This window comes from Physeter macrocephalus, chromosome 4 (assembly GCF_002837175.3).
Source record: "Physeter macrocephalus isolate SW-GA chromosome 4, ASM283717v5, whole genome shotgun sequence".
Lineage (NCBI taxonomy): Eukaryota > Metazoa > Chordata > Mammalia > Artiodactyla > Physeteridae > Physeter > Physeter macrocephalus.
The window spans coordinates 8,481,247-8,486,938 of record NC_041217.1 but is presented as its reverse complement, the minus strand read 5'-3'; positions in this window follow the sequence as shown (position 1 = coordinate 8,486,938).

Here is a 5,692-nt window from a genome sequence, read left to right as displayed (position 1 = left end):
CAAGGGGAGAAAGCAGCGGAGGGTGGTTGTGGCGCTGTGATGAATTGGGAGATTGGGATTGACATGTATACACTGATGTGTATAAAATGGATGACTAAGAAGAACGTGCTGTATAAAAAAATAAATAAAATTAAAAATTAAAAAAAAAAGAAGAGGCTATGTGTGAGCTGGAGGGAAAAGGAAAGAAGGAAGTTGAGCAGTTTTTTAGTGAACTGGGGCTAAAAGAATAGCAGAACCTAGAGAATGCTGTCTTCACTAATATCACGTAAATATTTGTGCAGCAAAGTTTGTGGGAAAAAAATGTTGATTGCTAGGATAGATGAATCACTTTTCAAACTTCAAGGTAAGGATATCCTAGTGGGGGCAAGGGGGTTATATAATTTGATACTGTTTTCTTTCATCAGATGTTCTGTTTCAGCCCCATTGTACAAAGAGATTGAAAAAACGTATCTCTTTAGATTGCTATGAATTTTGGAGGGATAGGGGATGGGGGAGTGGATTTTTCTATTATGTCATATGGTGGAGAAAAAGTATATCCCATATTCTTGAATCCCTAGGGTCACTGAGAGGCTGCTTCCTGAGTTCTTGGAGCCCCCAAGTGAAGAGCTCAGAGGTCACAGTTATAAACTATAATGAAATTTGGGATTTACTTTGTCTGCTTTTTACAATAACTTGTCAGCTTTTTGAAAATTATTAAATAAGTATAATGAGCGAAGTAAGTCAGAGAAAGAGAAATATTGTATGACATCACTTATACGTGGTATCTAAAAAGAAATGATACAAATGAACTTATTTACAAAACAGAAACAGACTCACAGATTAGAGAACAAATTTATGGTTACGGGGCGGGGGGGGGAAGCGTGGGGGAAGGGATAGTTAGGGAGTTTGGGATGGACATGTACACTCTGCTATACATAAAATGGATAACCAACAAGGACCTACTGTAGAGCACAGGGAACTCTGCTGAGTGTTATGTGGCAGCCTGGATGGGAGGAGAGTTTGGGCGAGAATGGATACCTGTACTATATATATGGCTGGGTCGCTTTGCTGTGCACCTGAAACGATCACAGCATTGTTAATTGGTTGTATACTCCATTATAAAATAAAAAGGGTAAAAAAAGTATAAATTTTTAAACATTGATTTCTTGGGAACTAATATAGTACGTAGCACATAGAAAGTGCCCCTTAAATTTTTTTTTTTTAATTTTATTTATTTATTTTTGGTTGTACTGGGTCTTCGTTGCTGTGCGCAGGCTTCCTCTTGTTGCGGAGAGCGGGGTCTACTCTTTGTTTCGGAGCCCAGGCTTCTCATTGTGGCGGCTTCTCTTGTTGCAGAGCATGGGCTGTAGGTGCGTGGGCTTCAGTAGTTGCGGCTCGTGGGCTCTAGAGTGCGGGCTCAGTAGTTGTGGCGCACGGGCTTAGTTGCCCCGTGGCATGTGGGATCTTCCCAGACCAGGGCTCGAACCCGTGTCCCCTGCATTGGCAGGTGGATTCTTAACCATTGCGCCACCGGGGAAGTCACCCCAGTAAATGTTTTTCTTAGAGATTTACTGAGAGCTGCCATACAGTAATCCCTTCCCTCCAATGAGTAATGGTAACTTATTTTCCCATCTCATTCCATCATCGAAGTCCATCTTAAAACACTGGATTTGGAGAAGATCTTTTGGGAGGCTACACTGTTGGCATCTTTCTCCTGTTCTGGCTGCTTTGTTTGGGTTCTTTATACTTAGAATCTGAGGAAAGCTGTGGATGTAGCTAGGTAAAGAATGAAAAAAACTTTCAAAGAATAATCTTGTCTACACATTAGCAATGAGGTGGGACTCCACAAAACCAAGTTTAATGTGACAAATTCCAAAGAAGAAACTTTATATTTCTTTTCACTTTGGGTAGGCATAAACCTAGGCCAGGTGCCCTCAACCCCTGCCACCTCATTGCCTCAGGCAAATTCCTTGATTCAGTTTTATCTTTCACAAAAATAGTATGTCTGTGGGGAAAAGTGAGGGTTGAGGTTAAGCAACACACTATGATGTTGTAATGTTAAAAATATGTACTTCAGACTGTGGTTTGACATTTGAAGAGCCTATGATGAAAAGCTTGAGAAGGTGGTGGAAATCAATCTAACGCTTCTTCATTTGTTCTGCAGTGAAGAAAAACACAGTTCGCATTCCTTTGGTAAAACTACTTTGAAACAAGCGGTTTGTTAGGTGTGTGAATGAAATTTACCACTGTCTTAAAAAAAAAATCAAAAAAAACAAAACCAAAACAAAAAACCCCATCCCAATTTAGCCCTAAGTCATGTAGGCACTGAGGCACAACTGTTTTAAGAATAGACATGCATATTGAACTTCTCCTCACAGATCCTCTTGTGAATTAAGCTCTGATTTCTCATTTTGGGATCTCACTTAAGCTGGTTGAACACTAGTGGGTTAAATTGCTGAACTCGCTTTGTCGTAGTGTTCTCATTTGGATATGACCCAGGGCAGTGCTTTGCAGATTTTTATACCAACCAAACTGTTTCCATTTGGGTACCCATAGAAACAGATTTTGAGACAGTTTCCTAGAGTAAAATAATTTATTTGAGAAATATAGGAAACACAAGTAAGGAAATGGGAAGAGAGATGGGGAAGGAAAGGCAGCCAATAAGAGGTTCATTATCAAGTCAGTTACTACCAATGTCCACTGACGCATAATCCCAGGGGGAAAATGGTATAAAATACACACCTCAGAGATCTCCCACTTCAGAGATGAGGGGTATATATCTGTATTGTATCTGTATTAGTCAGCTTGGGCTGCCATGACAATATACCATAGGTTGGGTGGTTTAAACAACAGGAATTTATTTCTTATAGTTCTGGAGGCTGGGAAGTCCAAGATCAAGGTGCAGGACAGTTCAGTTCCCCAGTGAGGGCCCTCTTCGTGGCTTGCAGGTGGCTGCTTTCTTCCTGTTTCCTTACATGCAGAGAGCAAGGTGGGAAAGCAAACTCTCTGGTATCTGTCCTTATAAGGTCAATAATCTGATCATGAGGACCCGATCATCAAGACATTATCTAAACCTAATTACCTCCCAAAGGCCCCATCTCTAAATATTGTCACATTGGTGTTTAAGGCTTCAACATAGGAATATTTGGGGGGTGGGATACTACACAGACCATAGTAATATCTCTAACTTTCTATCTCTTTCATCTCTGTGTATCTACATCCTCTCTCTCCCTCTCTCTGTCTCTCTCCCTCTTTCTTCCTTTCTCTAGGGAGCTGAATATTAGTTCTTCACTCCCATCAGTTATGGGTTGAGGGCTGCTTTAGGGGGTTGGTTCCAGGAACTTCCAGCCTACTATTTGCTTTTAGGCAGAGCAGACTCTCAGTAGCTTCAGAGAAAAGCCCTCAGGCAGTGAAATTCAGACAGGTGGGTGGAAGTTGGCCCATAGACACCGAGGGTACCAGCAACAGTTTTTACAGCTGGGGACGTATTCCACATCTACTATGGTAACCATTTGGTTTCTGAGATGTCTTTCCTATGTTTTCAAAGTGGGAATCTTTAAAAAAAGTTTTATGTTTCAAGATACAAATAAATGTAAAATGTGAATTTTTGCCAACAATATATTTGGCATTCATTATAAATTTAAAATTATGTTTAAAATAACAGTTGAATAACTTAACCTTTCCCTCCAACACAAAAATTCTTTAAATGAAAGAGAATGTCTTAGACTGGTTTCCTTTGAAAGCAGAGGCTAAGACAAGTTCTTTCATGCAAGGAGTTTATTTGGAGACTAACTGCAGGGGCCGGAAGGGAAGGCTGGGGGCATGAACTGAGGAAGGAGGGAAAGCCAAGTAAGGATGAGTTACCAAGTTGGCTATTGCTGTAGGTTGACTGGTGCTTGATCTTGCCGGGATCTTTTGAGAAGCCTATGAAGTACCTCTCAGAACTGTCTAACCGGGGATCAGTTTATGAAAGAACTATGCTGGGACACAGAAGAACTGCATACGTGGTAGCAGTGTTTGAACTAGCACTTGTGTGTATCATGGAAGGTCTGAGTGATAAAATCTTAGGTTGCAGCACTTACTAAAGGAGTCACCTAGGATTCCTGCTTCTCTCCTATGGAGGATCAGCTTTTAGGTTGGGCTGGACTGGGAAATTTCCTTTGCAGAGACGGGTTGGGTAGAAACTTAGAGAATGAACTTTTCAGGTTAGAATAGAAAACACACTTCTACTAGCTGGTTATAGCCTTTTTTTTTTTTTTTTTTTTGGATTGCATTGTAAAGGGCAAAACATCTCCTTAGGAAACAGTGAGAGAGAACTTGTTTTGAATCTGAATTCTGAGAGACAGTAGACGTAGAGCCTGTATTAATGCTCTCATATGAGAAATTGCCCACAACACATACATGCATGGGAAAAGAACAGCATTGGTTAGGAAAAAATGGGCAAAAAAAGAAAAGTAAACAGAGGTAAGAGGCTAGGGGCTTCATTAATGACTAGTGAGGGGGTTCAATATTAGAATCTCATTGTTTACTTACAGTTTTTAAAAATAATTATACTAATGCATAAACAGTAACCTCTTTAATTTCAATTTTATAATATTGAGTTCAGTTATTCTCAACCATTTTCATTTTTTCCCCTTAAATTCCCCAGACAAAGAATATCTCCTGATACAATGCAATACAGATATCTGGACTGAGTTGAACTTAGATGACAATCACAGTCAAGATCCTGGAGCTCAGAATGGGCAAACCAGGTAAGCAATGCCATTTTTAGAATGTTGTTTTAATGAGGCTTATTCCTGTCTGGTCTGGCTGCATTTTACATACGCAATCACCTGGCTGGGAGTAAGAAGAGGTATTGTCATGACAACCAGGACTGACTGACTTGCCTTTCAGAAATGGTAAAAATTCAGCATGTTTGGAGCTGATACCTGTAGTTGTCAGTGACTTTCTAGAAGGTCATACAGTTTTGGCAAATGGTTCCTAGTGGTGTGGAAAGACCACAGGACAAGGAAAAACGTGAGTTAAGTGGTAGTCACCGAGTGTCTCTTTATGAGCCAAATGTGGAGGCCTCAGGCAAATCTGCTGGGGCCTCAGTTTCTTAATCCATTTGACAGGAAGCTGTAGGCTAGACCATGTAGTCTTTAGGCTTGTTCGCAAGTTCTAAATTTCTCTAATTCCACAGATTTATATATTGTGAGTACATGGAACAAGATAATCACTCCATAATCGTATCATCACTTTTAAACATTTTGTGAATTCTCTTTTTGTCTTACATTCAGAACGGACAGCATACTCTCCAGATTAAAAAAGAACAACTCAAAACTCTTGGGGGTTAAAAATAATCCATAAAGAAAAATGATTCTAAAATGTTTTCGAGCAATTGCAGTTTATCAGGCTGCAAGTACATATAATTTTTCGAGGTAATAGACTTGAATGGTTCAACTCATTTGATACACATATGAACACTGGAAGTTTTTAAACGTCAAAGCCTGTACTTCAAACAGCAGTTGATTATTTTGATTATCGATCACAATAGTAATGTGAACGGACTCTGTGAATTTGTTCTTTGTCCTACCTCGCTGTGTGTAGTGGCTGGAAATCCATATTAGCTATCATTTATATAATAGCTATCTAACTCGTGTTTTTTGTGTAATATAAAGCAATGTTTCATAATGAAGAGTTTTGTCTGTTTCGTGTTCAAGTGCCTTATCTC